We start from the raw sequence: 23,581 nt of genomic DNA, 5'->3' as shown, positions 1-23,581 counted from the left end.
TGGCCACTTTTCCTCGTTTGCCTGTGTCAGACAAAAATATGCTGACAGAGTTTTCTAAAAGCCAGATGCCTTTCCTGTCACCAACACTCATTTGTTTTCAAGCAAGGTAATTATCACTCAGTCTATCAAACAACATGAGCTTGTAGCAAGACCAGTTATAGTTTGTGTGTTTGAGATGACCCAGAAAATGGAGAGTCAAAACAAATATTATCAAAATATCATGTTTCTATTTTTTATCTTAACTAATTAACATTCTGATTATTTGCTCAAATTAAATTCTTATTTATTCGAATTCTTTTTTAATTAATTACTCTTTTACTTGTTTCAGTCATTTGACTGCGGCCATGCTGGAGCACCGCCTTTAGTCGAGCAAATCGACCCTGGGAATTATTCTTTGTAAGCCCAGTACTTATTCTATCAGTCTCTTTTGCCGAACCACTAAGTGACGGGGACACAAACACACCAGCATCGGTTGTCAAGCAATGCTAGGGGGACAAACACACACACAAACACACACACACACATATATATATATATATATATATATATATATATATATATACGACAGGCTTCTTTCAGTTTCTGTCTACCAAATCCACTCACAAGGCATTGGTCGGCCCGGGGCTATAGCAGAAGACACTTGCCCAAGATGCCACGCAGTGGGACTGAACCCGAAACCATGTGGTTGGTTAGCAAGCTACTTACCATACGTATTATCTAACAGCTTTTGAGATTTAAACTGTGTGATTGTCTAATTTTAGAATGACATTGTAGGGTAGGAGTAAGATGCTGGATCTGGCCAGTTTGAATACAAAACGGAAAACATTTTGATCGGATATGACCGGTTTAAAGGTCACAAAACAGTGGATTCCTGCAGGAAGATATTGCTATGTACAGAGAGTATGTTGTTGTGGAACATGTGTGCCAAAAGTGGTTTTCAAGATTTCAAGATTAACAGTGACAAAATGAAGGAATTGGTCAACACCAACCTCTGCTAAATGCTGCCAGATAGACTCCAAATGTCCAAATTGAGTGTTGAAAACCATTTGCATCAAGTTCGATGCCTGGGTCCCACATCAATTGAATGAGGAGAAACTTGCCAAACCTGATTTCCATTATAGAAATGGGAAGAAAACGATACTTTTTTTTTAAAGAGAATAGTGAAAGGGGGACGAAAAATGGATCGTCTATAACAATGTGAAGCACAAGAGATCCTGGAGGAAGCAAGGTGAACCATCGCAAACAACCTTCAAAGCAGAATTTCACCTGAAGAAGGTTAGGCTTTCAATTTGTTGTAATTGGAAGAGATCGGTCATTTATGAGCTTCTTTCCATGAACAGGGCCATCAATTCACACCTGTAACTGTGACCAGCTGGACAAATTAAATGCTTCTTTCCATCAATTCACACCTGTAACTGTGACCAGCTGGACAAATGAAATGCAGCAATCCACCTGAAGCATCCATCACTTGCTAATCGTAAGGGCATCATCTTTCATCACGACAGTGCCAGACTGCAGACTTCTTTGCAGATGCAGCTGAAGTTTCTGGGGTTTGGAGGGGAAGGTTTTGCCACACCCACCATTTTCACCTAATTTTGCACCTTCAGATTCCCACCTGTTTTGGTCTCTTCAAAATTCATTGTATGGACAAACCTTCATCTCTGAAGAGAATATAAAAAAATTCACCTGGAAGAATCCTTTACCAAGAAAGACAAGAAATTCTTTGAGTGGGGAATAATAGATCTGTCCACAAGATGTCAGAAGATATTGGAACAAGACGGTAACTATATCACTGATTGAATAAATTGCACTGTGTTAAAAACTTGTGTCTTATTTTCATTTAAAAAAACTGAACGGACTTTTTGGCCAACCCGATACTTACAAACACATATCTACAGGAAAGAAAGAAAGAAAGAGATGGACAGACAGACAGATAGATAGAATAGAGAATGAAACAGTAAATAGAAGAATACAGACAGGAGAATCTTCTTCCAGACCCATACCTTATTCTCCTCTCTGTATTCTTCTATTTACTATTTCATCTTTATATATAAAAGAGAAGTTGTGTGTCTGTCTCCTACGATTTAGATTCCTAACTACTCCCACATTTTGCGGTGCAGTTTAACCAAAACCGGGTATCTTATAGTCGTGATTCATATCGAGCCCTTCTGGGTATTAGCACACGTCTATGATGAGTCTACGATTTAAAATGCATTTTTGGCATATATAAGGGAAGTAACTCTAAAAATTTATTATTAAATCTCAGAACGTAAAAAGCTACAGTAACCCCCCCCCCCTTGTGGTTAGCCATATTGAGATGGCTATTATACTTTACATCTCTAAAAATGCTTATATAGTTATTTCCCTTACAAACCCGAGCAACGCCGGGCGATACTGCTAGTTCCTTTATAAATGGTGAATTCCTTGTCTGGAACTTTCATGCATACTCACCTTGTCTCTGATGAAGGAATACCCAGTGTATGGAGATGCTAACCTATCACTTGGGATATCCCAGAAACAGCTGTAAGACATCCAATAATTAATTAATGAACCAATTAATTACTTCAAATTTACCTTACTCTAATTAAACATTTTTAATGACTTGAGATACTTGTCCTGCCTTGGCTTTTGTTGACCTTTTTCCTCTAATATACACCTGCTAACCCGGAAGCCTACTACGGATCCCTAGCTCCAGCCTCAGCTGTGAGCTTGGATCCTAACGGATGACCAATTATAGCCCTGATACAGTGTACCTATTCGTTTAGATCACCACTGAACTAAACCCCTCATATTCTTTATATATATATATGAATAAATAAATGGAGTTTAACGCAGTGTAAATCAAATATTTTTACTTCCGACACATGTTTCGAAAATTCCACTTGTGAGATTTTTGCTGCCCTGGTAACTATTTATTTATTTTTTCCGTGTTAATTGTTAACAAGGTAAAAATACACTCATCTATTTATATATATATATATATATATATTATATATATATATGATATATATACACGTACACACACATATATTTGTATGTGTATGTATATACACACATACACACACAATATACATACAAGTACATACATATGTACATAAATGTGTGTGTGTGTGTGTGCATGTACAGGTGCCTACGTGTGAGTGTGCATGTTGCTATAAGGCATAGATACTACAATTCGAATTACACTATCAATCTTCTCTAATCTTACACACACACAACACAGAGTGTAACTCACAGTATGAACTGAGCAAGACCACAATGACCTATCTGAGCCACCGAAGCATGGAAAATGGACATAAAATGAAGTCATACATACTACACACACATGTATATATATATATATGAAGGTATTCTTTTCATTGTAGTCATATAAGTTGATTGAAAAAATATAGATTTAGTTAAGAGAGGGGATATTCAGAGAGAGAGAGAGAGAGTGAGAGATAAACACAAACTGTAGGCCCAATAATATGTCAGGTGAGCAGCTGGTACCTTCACGAAAGCAGCTGTTCCAAACATCACCTGATGTCACTTATTTATATTAAACTTAAATGTGGTGCTTTTAAGTTTTTTGTCACTACTCGAGAAAAACCTATTTCCATTAGGATATGATGGGAAGATACGACTGGCCATATTTAGTGAACACACTGGGTAATCGGCTGAGCAACAAAACACCACACTGGTGGTAGTTTTCTATATTGTTGTTCTTTGGTCCTAGATAGTTTGGCCAGCATTCAAGGAGCCTATGGTTGGAGATTTTTAAAAGGTGTGACCAAAGGTGCAAGGATGGCTGTATATATAGTTAAGAAGCTGACTTTGCAACCATGAGGTTTGGGGCTCAATCCCACTGTGTAACACCTTGAGCAAGTTTTTCTACTACAGCCCTGGTCCAATTAAGGACTTGTGAATGATTTTGGTACATAGAAGCTGTGGAAGCCCATCATATAGCTATGTGTGTGAATGTATTTACATTTTCCCAGGTGCACACCCACACACTGCTGGACAACCAGTGTTGGTTTGTTTATATCCCTGTTCAGTAGCAAAAGCAATGACAAAGCAAGTACCAGGCTTTAAAAAAAATAAGTAATGAGGTGGATTTGTTCAGCTTAAGGGGGCGCAATGGCCCAGTGGTTAGGGCAGCGGACTCGCAGTCGTAGGATCACGGTTTTGATTCCCAGACCGGGCGTTGTGAGTGTTTATTGAGCGGAAACACCTAAAGCTCCACGAGGCTCCGGCAGGGATGGTGGTGATCCCTGCTGTACTCTTTCACCACAACTTTCTCTCACTCTTACTTCCTGTTTCTGTTGTACCTGTATTTCAAAGGGCCGGCCTTGTCTCTCTCTGTGTCACGCTGAATATCCCCGAGAACTACGTTAAGGGTACACGTGTCTGTGGAGTGCTCAGCCACTTACACGTTAATTTCACGAGCAGGCTGTTCCGTTGATCGGATCAACCGGAACCCTCGTCGTCGTAACTGACGGAGTGCTTCCATCCATTGTTCAGCTTAAACCCTTCAAAGTGGTGTTCCAGCATGGCCACGGTCCAATGAGTAAAACAAGTAACAGAGTAAAGATTCCGTCCCTTTCTTTTTTTTTCTCTTTGAAGTTTCAAGCAGTGTACATTTGGGATCTTGTTATCCATGTTATCCCTCTATTTTAACAAAAACATTTGGGTGTGGTTTGAGGGAGATTTAGCTGTTATGGAGTGGTTGACATTGGGAAGAGCATCCAGCTGTAGAAATACTGCCAGATCAGACTGGAGCTTGGTGCAGCCTCCTGGCTTCCGAGACCCCGATCGAACCGTCCAACCCATGCTAGCATGGAAAACGGACGTTAAACGATGATGATGATATGAAGGGACCTGGTAGAGTCATAGTTTTGGGTGATTTGTTTCGTTGGAACAAATATTTTCACAGCTGAATGAAGGCCATCATCATCATCACCATTTAATGTCCGCTTTCCATGCTGGCATGAGTTGGACAGTTTGACAGCAGCTAGCAAACCAAAGGGGTGCACCAAGCTCCCACTGTCTGTTTTGGCATACTGTTAACAATTCTTCCACTAAGTCCACAAGGGCCACCCATTTAAGATTTGGGGGTTAAAAATTATGTACTCTTTTACTCTTTTACTTGTTTCAGTCATTTGACTGAGGCCATGCTGGAGCACCGCCTTTAGTTGAGCAAATCGACCCCAGGACTTATTCTTTGTAAGCCTAGTACTTATTCTATCGGTCTCTTTTGCTGAACCGCTAAGTGATGGGGAAGTAAACACACCAGCATCGGTTGTCAAGCAATGCTAGGGGGACAAACACACACACAAACACACACATACATATATATATATACATATATACGACAGGCTTCTTTCAGTTTCCGTCTACCAAATCCACTCACAAGGCATTGGTCGACCTGAGGCTATAGCAGAAGACACTTGCCCAAGATGCCACGCAGTGGGACTGAACCCGGAACCATGTGGTTGGTAGACAAGCTACTTACCACACAGCCACTCCTGCGCCTAGAAATTATTTACACTTCTACAAAGCACAAACTAATTTAACATTTTTTATTTTTTATATACAATTCCCAATAATCCTGAAATTTAGTGGGGAGAGGACTAGTCGATTACATCGACCCCAGTGTTTCACTGGTACTTAATTTATTGACCCCAAAAGGATGAAAGGCAAAGTCAACCTTGGCAGAATTTGAACTCAGAACACTGTGATGGGTGAAATACCGAAGCATTTCGTCCAGCATGCTAATGAGTCTGCCAGCTTGCCACCTTCTAATAATAATTAATTATAAAAGTATAATAGGACTGTTTAAAACATTGAATGGCTATGAGGGCCCAGCTGACTCAAAGGAGTCCCTAAATAAAGAATGGTTGAGAACCACTGGAGCCTCGAAGACCACCTTTAAAACAAGGCTTAGTAACTGTTTGACAATATATATTTCTTTACTGCCCATAGGGGGCTAAATACAGAGGGGATAAACAAAGGGATTAAGTCGATTACATCGACCTCAGTGCATAACTGGTACTTATTTAATCGGCGAGCTGGCAGAAACGTTAGCACGCCGGGCGAAATGCTTAGCGGTATTTTGTCTGCCGTTACGTTGTGAGTTCAAATTCCGCCAAGGTCGACTTTACCTTTCATCCTTTCGGGGTCGATAAATTAAGTACCAGTTACGCACTGGGGGCGATGTAATCGACTTAATACCTATGTCTGTCCTTGTTTGTCCCCTCTGTGTTTAGCCCCTTTGTGGGTAATAAAGAAATAGGTACTTATTTAATCGACCCTGAAAGGATGAAAGGCAAAGTCGACCTCAGCGGAATTTGAACTCAGAATGTAACAGCAGACAAAATACCGCTAATCATTTCACCCGGTGTGCTAATGATTCTGCCAGCTCGCTGCCTTGTTTGACAATAAGCTACAACCAAGGACTTATGTTGTTTTATCTCGCTGTGTTTTGTACTACTACTACTACTACTACCACTACTACTACCACAATAACGTGGCACTCCATCGAGTACGACAACAAGGGTTCCAGTTGATCCGATCAATGGAACAGCCTGCTCGTGAAATTAACGTGTGAGTGGCTGAGTACTCCACAGACGCGTGCACCCTTAATGTAGTTCTCAGGAAGATTCAGCACGACACAGTGTATGACAAGGCTGGCCCTTTGAAATACAGGTACAACAGAAACAGGGAGAAAGAGTGAGAGAAAGTTGTGGTGAAAGAGTACAACAGGGTTCACCATCAACCCCTGCCAGAGCCTTGTGGAACTTTAGGTGTTTTTGCTCAATAAACACTCACAACACCCGGTTTGGGAATCAGAACTGTGATCCCACGACTGCGAGTTCGTTGCCCTAACCACTGGGCCGTTGCACCTCCACACTACCACAATAAGCTTACCCCATTGAACTAGCTACCTGCACACACACACACACACACTTTACTGAGGTATAGTTGTGCCTCTCTTTCTGTTTCCATCATCCCATCTAAGCCCCCATCTTCCAAAACACGCATTTTCTATGAGGAAGCACACCCATAAAATTATCAACCATCATACAAACAATAACTCTAAGCACCTTTTCAAACTCCACCTGTCTAATACCCGTGGACATGTTTACAAAGTCAGAAAACAGCACAGCTCCCATGACTTTCAGAAAAATTTTTTCACGCTGAGAGTTGCTGAAGCATGGAACAAACTGCCAGCATCAGTTATTAATGAGGTATTTTCGCACCCGACACCATAAAATGCATCTGAATAAATATTGCTGGACAGCAAATAGAGACTCAGACATTGCTTAGAAAATATTTTTCATTTTTAACCTCGTACGCACTAGGGATTTTGACCTTTAAATTTTGGGAAAAAAATGCAGATTATACTCAAGGATTTACGGTATTTCAAAGAAGATGATGTTAAAACTTAGGTAAATAAATTATTTTTTATTAAACATAACTCGACCAGGAATCTTTTGATAGTACCTCATATCTTGCAATAAATATACCTGAAGCAAAATTCTTTTTCTGAACCCTTAAAATAATATTGCAGATACACAACTTACTATTTTGCTGGCACGAACCTCGAAAACACTTAAATGGAACCTCGGGTGTGATATGAACCCCAGCTGAGAACCTCTGATATAGACCCTGATTTTAATACTGAACTAACAGGTCCAGTAGAGAAAACCCCTCAGCAACTATGTTGATCAAGTTTACAATAATATGAAAAGCAATAGAGTTGGTTTTGAGGAAAGACAAGAGAGAAAAAAACAGGGGCCACACAAAACAAAGACAGGCCTGGTACTCTGTCGGTTGTGACGAGTGGTTCCAGTTGATTTGGTCAATAAAACAGCCTGCTTCATGAAGTTAATGTGCAAGTGGCTGAGCACTCCACAGGCACGTGTACAAAGTGTGTGTGTGTGTGTGTAACAATAAGGCATAGACAAGTATGTGTATCTATGTAGGACTATAGGTTTGTGTGTGAAAAAGAAATGCTTATGAACATTTGGGAGTTGACAAAACAGGTGTTGTGTTGTGTTGAAGGTGTGTGTGTGTGTGCATTGTATATGTGTTGAAGGTGTGTGTGTGTGTGTGTGTGCATTGTATATGTGTTTGCAGTGTGTGTGTGTGTGTGTGTGTGCATGTGATGTGGCATGTTATATGTATGCATATGTTTTGCATATGGATGTTGTGTGCGGGTGTGCACATGTGGTGTGTGTGTGCATTGCAAGTGTTTGCAGTATGTGTGTGTGTGCGTGTGTGGTATGTGTGCGTGTGTGGTATGTTTTATGTGTTGTATGTGGGTGTTGTGTGTGAGTGTGTGCATGTAGCGTGTGTGTGTGTATATGTAGTATGTATGTGTATGTGTTTTGAGTGTGCACATATGTATATTGTGTATGTATTTGTTGTAAAGGTGTGTGTGTGTGTGTGTGTGGGTGTTTGCATGTGACGTGTGTGTGTGTGTGTGCACGAGTGTGTATGTGTGTGTGTGCATGTGACATGTGTGTGTGTGTGCACGTGTGTGTATGTGTGTGTGTGTGTGCATGTGACGTGTGTGTGTGTGCACGTGTGTGTATGTGTGTGGGTGTTTGCATGTGACGTGTGTGTGTGTGCACGTGTGTGTATGTGTGTGTGTGTGTGTGTGTGTATGTGTGTGTGTGTGTGCATGTGACGTGTGTGTATGTGCACGTGTGTGTATGTGTGTGGGTGTTTGCATGTGACATGTGTGTGTGGTGCACGTGTGTGTATGTGTGTGTGTGTGTGTGTATGTGTGTGTGTGCATGTGTGTGTGTGTGCATGTGACGTGTGTGTGTGTATGTGTGCATGTGACGTGTGTGTGTGTGTGCACGTGTGTGTATGTGTGTGTGTGACGTGTGTGTGTGTGGAGAGGGGCACTGGCTTGTTTTGTATGTATGGGTGTGGATGTGCAAGTGAACTTTAAAAAGAAAACAAAGCCAACCTTACTGGAGACCAGGTAGTTTTTGTTGGTTTCTCTTCCTCCTCCTCCCCACCCCCCAAACTGACACCACCACACCATCACCACCCCACTCCCCCACCCCACCCCACCCCCACTCAGGCCCCCAATACCTTCAGTGGGAAATAGGTTTTTTTTTGTCAGATATTGATCTGATCAATTTATACACATACAAATAGTTCACAGCCAATCACAGATGTTAAAAACTGGGGTGACAGCAGTAGTAGTAGTAATAGTAGTAGTAGTAGTAGTAGTAGTAGTGGTGGTGGTGGTGGTGGTTGTAGTAGTAGTAGTAGTAATAGTAGTAGTAGTAGTAGTAGTAGTAGTGGTTGTAGTATTGGTGGTGGTGGTGGTGGTGGTGGTAGTGGGGTAATGATTGGTGTTGGTAGTACTAATAGTAGAAATGATAGTAGTAGTAGTAGTAGTAGTAGTGGAAATGGTGGTGGTAGTAGTAGTAGCAGTATCGGTATTTTTTGCTGCTTAACCACAGGTCGTCTTTGATCAAGCAGATCTGTAATCAAAATAAGCTTCTCTCCCACTTTTTCCCCTTTTCATTTTTTTAAAATCAGGCACAGTGTATCTAGGACTACATCATCTTATAAGTCTTTCACATTTTCTTCCATAAAAAGAAGCAGATGGTGGTGGTGGTGGTGGGGGTGGCATGAGGAGACTTGGCATTTATTTCTAACAAACCGAACAAGTAGTATGTGCAGTAGTAGTGTGGTGGTGTGGTGGTAGTACAAGCAGTACAGAGATACTCCCTGCAAGGTACTTGTGAATACTCCATGGGAAAGAGCATCTCTGTGGTCACATTCTAGCCACGCCATCATCATGCACGATTCATCACCATCATCATCGTTGTCATCATCATGAGTGTAGGTATGGCTGGGTGGTTATGAAGCTTGCTTTGCAACCGTGTGGTCTTGAGTTCAGTCCCACTGTGTGGCACCTTAGAAAAGGATCTGCTACTATAGCCCTGGGTTGGCTGGTGCTTTGCGAGTGAATCTGGTAGATAGAAACTATGGAAGCCCATCATGTGTGTGTGTGTGTGTATATTGGTGTGTATGAGTATTGGTGTGTGTGTGTGTGTGTGTACATGTGTATTGGGTGTGTGGTTTGTGTGCGCATGTGTCCATTTGCATATCCGTTTGTGTATGTGTGTGTTGGTTTGTGAATGCGTCGGTGTTTGTCCCCAACCATCACTTGACAATCAGTATTGGTTTGTTTACATCCCCATAACTTAGCAGTTTAGCAAAAGAGACTCCCAGAAAAAAGCACCAGATTTAAATAAGTAAGGTCACTTTGTTTAACTAAACCCTTTGAGGTGGTGCCACAGCATGGCCACAGTCCATGACTGAAACAAATTAAAAGATAAAAAAAAAATCATCATCACCAGCAGCAGTAGTAGTAGTAGTATTAGTAGCAGTAAACATGGCTGGCACTATGCTCTAGGTGGACAAGGTGATCACAAGGTACACTGAAGTCGAGGGCCCTACATATAACTTACACAAAGTTTTTGAACCCATTCAAAAACATGAAAACTATGTAATAAATAGACCAAGTGAGGTCCCTCCTCACAGAGCAATGAAGGACGGAGGGCATTGGTGGAAACAGGGCACATTGGATAATGTAGTCCTAGAAATACAAATGCATGTACAGAGCTGTCTCTTTTATATATGTAGTTGCATGTCTGGACATGTGCATGTGTCCTTGTATGCTAAACTTTTGTAAAGTTTTACAGATTTTTTCAGTTCCATTGATGGGTTGTGTTTATAATCTTCTAATTAGTTTTCTCCTTGCTGGTTTTGAGAATCCTAATTTCTCAAGATTGATGCTTGTTGATCACATGACACATCATGTGACACACCACACAACACACACAAAAGCAGTCTTCTCAAGCACAGCATATTTCCAGAGGTCCCGGTCACTAGTCATTGTCTCGGTGAGGCCCAGTGTTTGAAGGTCATGCTTCACCACCTCATCCCAGGTCTTCCTGGGTTTACCCCTTCCATAGGTTCCCTCAACTGCTAGAGTGTGGCACTTTTTCACACAGCTATCCACATCCATTCTTGCCACATGACCATAACAGCACAGTTGTCTCTCTTGCACATCACATCTGATGCTTCTTAGGTCCAACTTTTCTCTCAGGGCACTAACACTCTGTCGAGTATGCACACTGACATTACACATCCATCGGAGCATGCTGGCTTCATTCCTTACGAGCTTATGCATGTCCTCAGCAGTCACGGCCCATGTTTCACTGCCATGTAGCATGGTTGTTCGTACACATGCGTCGTACAGTCTACCTTTTACTCTGAGCGAGAGGCTCTTTGTCACCAGCAGAGGTAAAAGCTCTCTGAACTTAGCCCAGGCTATTCTTATTCTAGCAGTTACACTTTCAGCGCACCCTCCTCCGCTACTGACTTGGTCACCTAGGTAACGGAAGCTATCAACTACTTCTAGTTTTTCTCCCTGGAATGTGGCGGAAGTTGGTCTCTGCGCATTTTCAGTGTTTATTGCTCCCGAGCATCTGCCACATACAAAAACTATCCTCCCAGTTAACCTTCCTTTGATATTGCTGCACCTCTTATGTGTCCATAGCTTACACTGGGTACAACTTATAGAGTTTCTACCTACACCTTTTTTACAGATCAAGCAGGGCCATCTACCTGAAGGGATTTGTGGTTTGCCTGCTTTCCTACCTATTAGGACTTTGGTTTTAGCTAGGTTGACTCTAAGGCCCTTCAATTCTAATCCTTGCTTCCACACCTGAAACTTCTCCTCCAGTTCTGATAATGACTCAGCAATTAGAGCAAGGTCATCAGCATAGACGAGCTCCCAGGGGCATCCTGTCTTAAATTCCTCCATTATTGCCTGGAGGACTATGGTAAATAGGAGGGGGCTGAGGACTGAACCTTGGTGGACCCCTACCTCTACATTGAATATATATATATACACACACACACACACGTGTGTGTGTCAGTTTGTATGCCTTCAAACAATGTTCACATAATCGAAAAGCAACAGTTGAGCTGATTAAGATTTGAACTCAAAATACCATTAAACAAATGTGAGTGAACATTTCAAGGTGAACGGCCTTTTTTCCCTGCTGTTTCTACCAGGTCACCATTCTTTCCCCAGATTGAATATTAATAAGGCCATTAACAACAGCAGTGGTGGTGGTAATGATGGTGGTAGTAGTAGTAGTAGTAGTAGTAGTGCTACTGCCACCACCACCACCACAGTACTGTTGCCACCACCACTTTTCAATTATTCAAGCCACACTAATGTTCTATTTATATTCTGATGCAAAGAAATCAATAATTTCATTTTCAAGTTCACACACACGTGCACACAGTCACAAGAAATGAGCATTCAGTGAAGCCTTCATAGAAATACACACACACACACAGTACACACACACACACACATACACACACACACATATATATATATATTATATAATATATATATATATATATTATATGTGGTGTGTGTGGCTATGTGGTAAGTAGCTTTGTTTACCAACCACATGGTTCCGGGTTCAGTCCCACTGCGTGGCACCTTGGGCAAGTGTCTTCTACGATACCCTTCGGGCTGACCAAAGCCTTGTGAGTGGATTTGGTAGACGGAAACTGAAGAAGCCCGTCGTATATATGTTGTATATACACATATAATATATATATTATATAATATGTATTTGTATGTATGTTTGTGTGTCTGTGTTTGTCCCCCTAGCATTGCTTGACAACCGATGCTGGTGTTGTTTATGTCCCCGTTACTTAGCGGTTCGGCAAAAGCGACCGATAGAATAAGTACTGGGCTTACAAAAGAATAAGTCCCGGGGTCGAGTTGCTCGATTAAAGGCGGTGCTCCAGCATGGCCGCAGTCAAATGACTGAAACAAGTAAAATGAGTAAAAGAGTATATGATAGATAGATATGCGTAAACAACAATGAGAAGCACAATAAACTGCAACAAACATGTTGGAAGTGTACACATGCAACATTGCTAAAATGAGTGGCCAGGTGCAGGAGTGGCTCTGTGGAAGTAGCTTGCCTTACCATTACATGGTTCCATGTATTAAGTACGCATGGTATATATATAGTATATATATATATATACATATATATACATATATATATATATATATTATATATATATATATATATATATATATATATATATATATATATATATAACATATATATATATAAAGTAATCCAAACATGAAAGCACAAAAAACACAACGCGAGGACGTGGAACAAATATAGTATTATTGGACGCTCTGGAAAGAAGGAAAGAAGGAGGGTTTAACGTTTCGAGCGGAGCTCTTGTTTGAACATAGGAGAAGGAAAGTCCAGAGAAGGGAATATATACATATATATATATAAATATGGTAATATATATATATTATAATATAATATATATAATATATATATAATATATACACATATGTATATATATGTGTGTGTGTGTGTGTGAGGGCACATGGCCTAGTGGTCACAATGTTGCACTCACTGTTGCAAGATTGTGGGTTCGATTCCCAGACCACGTGGTGCATTGTGTTCTTGAGCAAAACACTTCATCACACGTTGCCCTGAAATCACTTCAACAGCTGACACGTAGCACATGTGTTGCACCTGTTCAGGCAAAGATGATTTGATGGAGACAGAGAGAGCTAATTCACAGCTCAACAACCGATCATCATCATCATCATCATCATCATTTAACGGTCGTTGTCCATGCTGGTATGGGTTGGACAGTTTGACCAGGGCTGGTAAGCTGGAAGTCTACACCAGACTCCAGTCAGATTTGGCATGGATTTCTACGGCTGGAATCCCTTCCTAACACCAACCACTCAGAGTGTAATGGGGGCCTTTATGTGCCACCAGCATGGGTGCCATTTGCATGAGACTGAGGTGCTTTTACGTGCCACTGGAATGGGTACCAATTTGCGTGACACCTGTATCTGCCACAACTCAGCTTGATGGGTCTTCTTCTCAAGCATGACGTAATGCCAAAGGTCTCAGTCATTGCTTCTGTGAGGCCCAACACTCAAAAGGAACTCGGCCCCTTTGCCCTCGTGAGGCCCAATGCTTGAAAGGTGCTCTTTACATGCCATCATCACTAAAAACAAATCATTTGTGCAGGTCGTCTAGAAATTAATTACCGAACCATTTTCCTAGGACTACAAGAGACTACAATCATATATATTTCTTTACTACCCACAAGGGGCTAAACACAGAGAGGACAAACAAGGACAGACAAAGGGATTAAGTCGACTACATCGACCCCAGTGCGTAACTGGTACTTAAGTTATCGACCCCGAAAGGATGAAAGGCAAAGTTGACCTCAGCGGAATTTGAACTCAGAACGTAACGGCAGACGAAATACGGCTACGAATTTCACCTGGCGTGCTAACGTTTCTGCCAGCTCGCCGCCTTTTACCAGCTCGACTACAATCATATATGTGTGTGTGTGTGTTGTGTGTAGGGTGCATAGAGAAGCGGTTAGAGTGTTGCAGTCGCAGTCACAAGATCATGATTTGTGTGTGTTTTGTGTTCTTGAGCAAATCAATTCATCTCATGTCCTGCGATCACTTCAACACCTGTTCAGGTGCGCCTGTTCAGCCAATGCTGATTCGATGAAGTGAGTAAACTAATGTGCAACACATGTATTTGATCCCAGTAACCAGATCGTCTTGAGCAAGTCTTTCAGCAAGAAATTGCAGAACTGTCTTTCTCAAACCCAAGAGATTGCCGTGTGTGTGTGTGTGTGTGTGTGTGTGTGCGCGTGTGTGAGGGTGAGAGTGTACAAGCATGAGAGAGAGTGTGTGCGTGCGAGAGAGAGTGTGTGCATACGTGTGTGCGTGCGAGAGAGAGTGTGTGCGAGAGAGTGAGTGCATGCAAGAGAGCATACATGCATGCAAGAGAGCATACGTGTGTGCGAGAGAGCGTGTGTGCGAGAGAGTGAGTGCATGCAAGAGAGCATACATGCATGCAAGAGAGCATACGTGTGTGCAAGAAAGCATGCGTGTGTGCGAGAGAGCGTACATGCTTGCAAGAGAGCGTAGATGCGTGCGAGAACATACGTGCATGCAAGAGAGCATACGTGTGTGCGAGAGAGCATGCGAGTGAGCATGAATGCGAGTGTGCATGTGAGAGACCGTGCGTGCAAGTGTGCATGCGTGTGTGCAGGAGAGAGCATGCATGCAATAGAGACCTTGCGTGCGAGAGAGAGAGAGCATGCATGTGAGTGTGTGAGAAAGAGTGTGTGTGTGTGTGTGTGTGTGTGTGTGTGTGTGTGTGTGTGTGTGTGTGTGTGTGTGTGTGTGTGTGTGTGACTGAGTATGTGTGCATGTGTTTCTGTGTATGTATCATTCATTGATGTGTATCACCAAAAAGATACCACTATGAATAATGTGACATTTGTTCTGACCTGAGGGCACACACTCCCTTGTCACTTCCTGCCAGCAGACACGAAGTAAACAAGTGACTGATCCATTTGAGGAGCAAAAACACTATAAGAAATCTCTATTATGTTGCTTGACATGCTGGAAATAATAACCAAATCACACACACACATACATACATTACTACATTGGGTAACACAGTCCTACACAGAGTGTGGTGGTGGTGGTGAAGAAGAAAGAGAAATGTAAGAAAGGAAGAGAAAGACAAAGAATGAAAGAAAGAAAGAAGAAAAGAAAGGAGGTTAGGGAAGAAGAAAAAAAAAAGAAAGAAAGGAAAGACTAAGGAAGGAGGAGAAGAAACAATGAGATAAAAAAGAACAACAATGACAAAAAGAAGAAAAAATAATAAAAAGATGATGGAAAATATTATGAGGAATTGTAAATATTGTGAGAAATATGGTTCAAGATATAATTATACGAAGTGAAATAGTTTTGACCGGGTCATTAAAAATATGGAGAATATTAAATATTGTAATGATGGTTTATAAAGTTGACAGATGTTACTGTAGAACGTAGATAACAAAAGGGGGATCCAAAATGGGATTGTGCTGTTGTCATCATTATTATCATTTTTCCATACTGGTATGGGTTGGATGGTTTGATAGGTGCTGGCAAGCCAAGGGCTGCACCAGGCTCCAGTTGTTATGTTTTGGCATGGTTTCCCTATGGCTGGATCCCCTTTTTAACACCAACCACCCAGCACAAGTGCATTTCACGTGGCACCAGCATCTGTGGGGTTGCTGAGTAGCTTGCAAGACAAAGACCTCTCAGCTGAGAGATGGAGTGGAAGCGAGAGAAGTGGCTGTGTGCACTTGTGTGTGCATGTGTGAGTGTGTAGCTGTGCATGTGTACACATGTGCAAGAAAGTGTGCGAGTGTATGTCTGCATATGTGTACACACACACACATATATATATATATATATATATATATATATATATATATATAATCATTTTAATGTCCTCTTTCCCACACTCACATGGGTCAGACAAATTTGTTGTTGAGGCAGATTTAAATGGCTGGATGCTCTTCCTGTCACCAACCCTCCCTCACCTTGATTGCAAGCAAGGTAATATTTCCCCATGGCCAGACATGTTTTTCACAAAAGACTGGAAAAGAAGGACACTGCTTCCATGATGACAACACTCATTTACAACAATCTCGTGATGTCCAGGCAAGAAGACACTAACACATACATACATATACACACACACACACACACACACACACACACACGATGAGCTTCTTTCAGTTTCCATCTAGTAAACACACTCACAAAAGCTTTGGCTGACCCAAGTCTAGAGAAGTTTATCCAGAATTGTGTGATTGAGAACCAAATTTCTGAACAGACATGCTTATACACACACACACACACACATATATATACACACACACACACATATACACACACACACACATATATACACACACACACACATATACACACACACATATATATACACACACACCCATATACACACACACCCATATACACACACACACACACCCATATACACACACACACACATATATACACACACACACACACACATATATACACACACACACACACACATATATATATATGAGAGAGAGAGAGAGAGAGAGAGAGAGATCCAGATAGGCAGGAATCCTGACAGACAGGGATCCAGACATTCAGAAAGGCAGGAAGAGCCAGGCAGACAGGCAAGAGATACAAATTGATAAAGATGGAGAGAGATGCAGAGAGACACACAGACAGACAGTGTGAGTGAAAGATCAACAACGTATGCATGGAAAGATGAACACAAGTACAAATTCACAGACCTGCATCTTCAGACACACACACACACACATGAATACAAACATATTCACAGACACACAGATATAGATACACACATTTACAAATACACACACAGATGCAGACAGGCACCAATATAGTGACCCCCACTAGTTTACCAATATTTATTTTAATATCATGGTGGCAAGCCGGCAGAATCGTTAGCATGCCAGGCAAAATGCTTAGCGGTATTTCATCTGCGGCGAACTGGTAGAAACATTAGGACACCGGGCGAAATGCGTAGCCGTATTTCGTCTGCGTTACGTTGTGAGTTCAAATTCCGCCGAGGTCGACTTTGCCTTTCATCCTTTCGGGGTTGATAAATTAAGTACCAGTTACGCACTGGGGTCGATGTAATCGACTTAATACCTATGTCTGTCCTTGTTTGTCCCCTCTGTGTTTATCCCCTTGTGGGTAATAAAGAAATAGGTATTTCATCTGCCACTACGTTCTGAGTCCAAATTCCACCGAGGTCAACATTGATTTCATATTTTCAGGATCGATTAAATAAGTACCAGTTACGCACCGGGGTCGATGTTATCGACTTAATCCCTTTGTCTGCCCTTGTTTGTCTCTCTATGTTTAGCCCCCTGTGGGCAATAAAGAAATATTTACTTTAATACCTTAAACTCAGAAAAGTGGTTGACTGGCAGAATCATTTGCCTTTTGGTCAAGATGCTTAGTGGCATTTCATCAGTCTTTATGCCTCGAGTTCAAATTCCACCAAGGTCAATGTTGCCATTTATCCTTTTGGGGTCAATTAAAAAGTACCAGTTGAACACTAGGGCTGATATAAGCAACTAGCCCCACTCCCACAAAATTTCAGACCATTTTACCTATAGTAAAGATTATTATTATTATCATTATTACACGTTCTGAGTTCAAATTCCACCGAGGTCGACTTTGCTCTTCATCCTTTCAGGATTGATAAATTAAGTACCAGTGAGACCCTGGGGTCAATGCAATCGACTAGCCCCCTCATCCAAAATTGCAGGCCTTGTGCCCAGAGTAGAAAGGATTATTATTATCATTATTATTATTAATAATAATAAAGCAGTGAGCTGGCACAATCATTAGCACACCAGGCTAAATGCTTAGTGGTATTTCATTCCTTTTCATGGAAGACTGGAAAAAAACTTCACATTAAGGGTGATGTTCATTTACAACCATCACAGGATGTCTGGACAAGGACACACCCAAACACAGTCATACATACACACACATTTTAGTCCAAAATGGAAATGAACATCAATTTTTCTATTTGATTGGCTTGAATAATTGTTGAGACATTTCTTAAGATGAAACCAATGGTAGCCTTAATACACAAATAAAGAGTTTTTATCAATAAATATGGTGTTGAGCACTCATCCTCATTGTTTCATATTTACGTATGTACACACACACACACACACACACACACATGATGAGCTTCTTTCTCTTTCCATCTACCAAATCCACTCACAAGGTTTTGGTCTGCTCAGAGCCATAGTAGAAAACACTTGCCCAAAATGCTATGCAGTGCAACACGCATGAAGACACATTCAAAAATATGACAGCAAATAAAGAAATTATGGACTTAAGCAGATCCACATCAGGGATGCAAGTTTAACAGAACTGTACTATCAAAAAAGAGTCCATGCCCTAAAATTTTCCCCCCAACAGCAAGAAAGAAAGCTGTCGACTTACTCTCACATCAGGAAGGACCTTTTTGTATACCCTCTAAGTAGGAACTGAAGTACGCATTAATTGATATGCATGGGGACAGAAGCTACATGTGCTCACCAATCCTCATACTTCTGAAATGAGGTCCCTATCCAGCAACACCAGCAAAAGGCTGAAGGACTTAACCCTTTAGTGTTTGCATTATTCTGCCAAAATTAATCCTTTTTCATCCACATTGCCTTGAACTAATCAGGCATTATCTTGTAGCTATGAGATTTTGATGAGGTAGCTGTTAATTTTTAAAACGATATTGTAGGGTTGGTGTGAGAGACCAGATCTGGCCAGTTTGAACATAAAACAGGCAGAATACTTTTGACCGGATATGGCCGGTTTAAATGCTAAAGGGTTAATATCTTGAAGCACACACCTCGAAGAACACAGTTAAATATCTTGAACTCACAAAATGAATTTTGTATTAGAATAAAAAAAAACAAGCACTATCATGGAAGGCTTGCAATAAACTAGACAAGATACAGCACAACAACTTCAACAACAAAATGGAGTGGCTGTGTGGTAAGTAGCTTGCTAACCAACCACATGGTTCCGGGTTCAGTCCCACTGCGTGGCATCTGGGGCAAGAGTCTTCTGCTATAGCCCCAGGCCGACCAATGCCTTGTGAGTGGATTTGGTAGATGGAAACTGAAAGAAGCCTGTCGTATATATATAGAAATAAGTGTGTGTGTATATGTTTGTGTGTCTGTGTTTGTCCCCCTAGCATTGCTTGACAACCGATGCTGGTGTGTTTAAGTCCCCGTCACTTAGTGGTTCGGCAAAAGAGACCGATAAAATAAGTACTGGGCTTACAAAGAATAAGTCCTGGGGTCGATTTGCTCGACTAAAGGCGGTGCTCCAGCATGGCTGCAGTCAAATGACTGAAACAAGTAAAAGAGTAAAAAGAGTATCATTCGAAGCTGGAGTTGAACCAATTCTTCTCGTCTTGTAACGGTATTCACCCAGGAAGGGTTAAGCTGGCTCCTATTGAGTTCACCACGCCACAGGTTGAAATGGTCCATGCACGTCTGTTAGTGGCTGATTCTGGGGAGTGTTGAAGCCATTCCTGGTTCCAGCAATGAATGCCAAAGACTCAAGGGCCAGAAACAAGCTCTATATTTGCTTTAGCTGTCATGAACCATTTCTCCAGCGGACCACCTCTCCACTTACACCAAGCCCGGGGGGCGGGGGTGGGGATCTGGTGTTATTGCCTTCCAGATGAGTTCCTCATGGAGATGCTGCAACACATGACCAAACGACCATAGTCTCCTCATCAGAAGAGTTTCCACAAGAGGTGAGAGACTGCAGCAAGCGTAAAGTTGTTGGTTCAAAATGCAGGCTGAGAAGATGACAAATAGAGAAGCGGTTGAAGACCTCCAGCTTCTGGAGATAAGCAATCACACATTGGGGAGTGAAACCAATTCAGATGTATAGAACTGAAACTTGGACATCAACTGACCTACAAAAGCAACTGGACGATACACACACCAACCTACTTCACAGAGCACAGGAGAGAACAATCCACCCTACAGCAAATATATTGGAAAGCAGAAGCCAATATCTTTGCATCTACATCGGAGATGACTAAAATTGGCTGGTCACTGTTACCAAGCAAACAGAGAGGTCATTTCATCCCTCCACTTGTGGGGGATCTTCTTGAGGAAACTCACTTTCTGAGATGTCATTGCATGTGACTCAAGAATTAGCATCAATGAAAGTGAAGTCGTGATGAATGACGGAGAGGTGTGGAAGTTGATCAGACAGAGAATCACAACTGGTTAGTATCGGTTCTTCAATTACATCAGAGGAGGAGGCAGCAGCACCACCACCACTGCTGCTGACCATTACGATGTCCTCTGTCTGCTTTTCAAGACTGAGAACAAAGCCAAGAGACAGGCTGTAGTAGTAAGATCCATATCTTCCCATACATCAGTGCTACAGAGCATGGCTTACCACAACAGAAGGATAACAGTGAAGGGGCAACTGACGTTGGCCCTTCACTGCTGCCTTTGTGGTACAGTATGGGTGGATGGTGAGAGATGGGCAGCTGAATGAGATGTAATTAGAAGAGGTCAGCATGGATTTGCAGATCCTTATGGACTCACAAAACCCAGTTGTTAGCATAGAAATATGAGCAGTGTGACTGATGGTGCAGAGTAGAAGACCCAGCTGTTATATTTGTGGCAGCAAAATCCACTTAAAGGATCCTTGCCTTGAAGAGTTAACTTGCAGTTATTAAAGAAAATATAATTATTATTATCATTATTATCATCATCATCATCGTTTAGCGTCCACTTTCCATGCTAGCATGGGTTGGACGGTTCAACTGGGATCTGGGAAGCCAGAAGGCTGCACCAGGCCCAGTCTGATCTGGCAATGTTTCTATGGCTGGATGCCCTTCCTAACACCAACCACTCCATGAGTGTAGTGGGTGCTTTTTACGTGCCACCGGCACAGGTGCCAGACGAGGCTGGCAAACAGCCACGATTGGATGGTGCTTTTTACGTCCCACCGGCACGATGCCAGTCGGGGCAGCGCTGGCAACGGCCATGAACGGATGGTGGTGCCAGACGAGTCTGGCAAACGGCCACAAATGGTTGGTGCTTTTTACGTGCCACCGGCATGAAGGCAACAAGCTGGCAGAATCATTAACACACCGAGTGAAATGCTTAGCGGTATTTTGTCTGCCGCTATGTTCTGAGTTCATGTTCAGCTGAGGGTCAACTTTGCCTTTCATCCTTTCGGGATCAATAAATTAAGTACCAGTCGAGTACTGGGGTCGATGTAATCGACTATTCCCCTCCCGCCAATTTCAGACCTTGTGCCTATAGTAGAAAGGATTATTAATAATAATTTATGAAGATTGCTGTCATTCTTCACAAAGGTAAATAGACAATAACTTATTGAACAAGAAGAGTATGATGTGATATGTAATTGGTTGTTTTTTTAACAGTTTGAATGATAGGTGCAGGAGTGGCTGTGTGGTAAGTAGCTTGTTTACCAACCACATGGTTCTGGGTTCAATCCCACTGCGTGGCATCTGGGGCAAGTGTCTTCTGCTATAGCCCCGGGCCGACCAATGCCTTGTGAGTGGATTTGGTAGACGGAAACTGAAAGAAGCCTGTCGTATATATGTATATATATATATGTATGTGTGTGTGTATATGTTTGTGTGTCTGTGTTTGTCCCCTTAGCATTGCTTGACAACCAATGCTGGTGTGTTTACGTCCCTGTCACTTAGCGTTTCGGCAAAAGAGACTGATAGAATAAGTACTGGGCTTACAAAAGAATAAGTCCCGCAGTCAAGTTGCTCGGCTAAAGGCGGTGCTCCAGCATGGCTGCAGTCAAATGACTGAAACAAGTAAAAGAGAATATTTCAACAGCTCATCTGTCTTCTTCAGGTTCAAAATGTAAAATGAGCCCAAAGACAGACAGATGATCTGTTGGAATATCATTCAAACCATTAAATAAACAATCTATTAAAATCACATCAGGCTCTTTTCATTGTATTATTACACGGACTTTTTTCTTTCGAAAAACGGACAACACGGTGATCTCATATCAAGATGAACAGTGCATGAGCTTGCCGGTGGGGCCCCAGTTAGAATTTTCTTCAGATCAAGTAACCCATCCTGCTCAAACAGTCCTTGATTATTATTATTATTATTATTATTATTATTATTATTCCACTTGTCGAAGCGTCTCCTCTATTGGGAGTTTTATAAATTGTTGAACTTTTTCGTTGTTATAAAGCTTGTTTACACGGACTTTTTTCCTTCGAAAATCGGACAAAACCTTTTGTAACCTTTCGTCCTGTTTTGTCCCTTTATGTTTTCCAATCATGTTTGTCAGCCCTTGTGGCCAATAAAAGGAATTAATTATTATTATTATTATTGTTTTACTTTTCTGAGTACTCAATCTTGTTTGCTCTGGGAGATTCTGTGAGTGCACAGCAGCCTGCTGTTAGAGATCTCACAGGGCCTCATTATAAGCTTTAGCACTTGACTGTTAGTTATCATGGGAGACATTCAACATCCAAGTACCGATCTCAAAACCCTACCTGTCCCCAGCAGAGCAGCGTTTTGGGCTTGCTCTGCTCTCATGTCAATTCCGATTTCTCTGATGTATTTCTTGAACTTGGTTGTTAGTGTTCCAAGTACCCCAACAACTACTGGAATGACAGAGTACTCCCCTCATAGTCCACATTCTTGCAATTCCATCTTTTAGTAGTCTGTACTTTCCGATCTTTTGTTTTTTGTCATTTATGCTTACATCCCCAGGTATAGCAGGTATTATTATTATTATACTCTTTTACTTGTTTCAGTCATTTGACTGTGGCCATGCTGGAGCACCGCCTTTAGTCGAACAAATCGATCCCAGGACTTATTCTTTGTAAGCGTGGTACTTATTCTATCGGTCTCTTTTGCCGAGCTGCTAAGTTACGGGGACGTAAGCACACCAGCATCGGTTGTCAAGCAATGTTGGGGGGGACAGACACAGACACACAAACATATACACACACAATATATATACAACGGGCTTATTTCAGTTTCTGTCTACCAAATCCATTCAGAAGGCTTTGGTCAGCCTGATGCTATAGTA

The 23,581-nt window shown here is 41.7% G+C and overlaps 1 protein-coding gene across 2 annotated transcripts in view; it reads right to left on the bottom strand.

Moving 5' to 3' along the window:
- LOC115223845 overlaps nt 1-23,581 on the bottom strand; it is an 87,021-nt gene that overhangs the window by 37,271 nt on the left and 26,169 nt on the right. The window lies entirely within an intron of this gene.

The sequence above is a fragment of the Octopus sinensis genome, linkage group LG24 (assembly GCF_006345805.1).
Source record: "Octopus sinensis linkage group LG24, ASM634580v1, whole genome shotgun sequence".
Taxonomy (NCBI): Eukaryota; Metazoa; Mollusca; class Cephalopoda; order Octopoda; family Octopodidae; genus Octopus; species Octopus sinensis.
The sequence above is the reverse complement of the archived record's forward strand: the minus strand, read 5'-3'. Positions and strand labels throughout refer to the sequence as shown.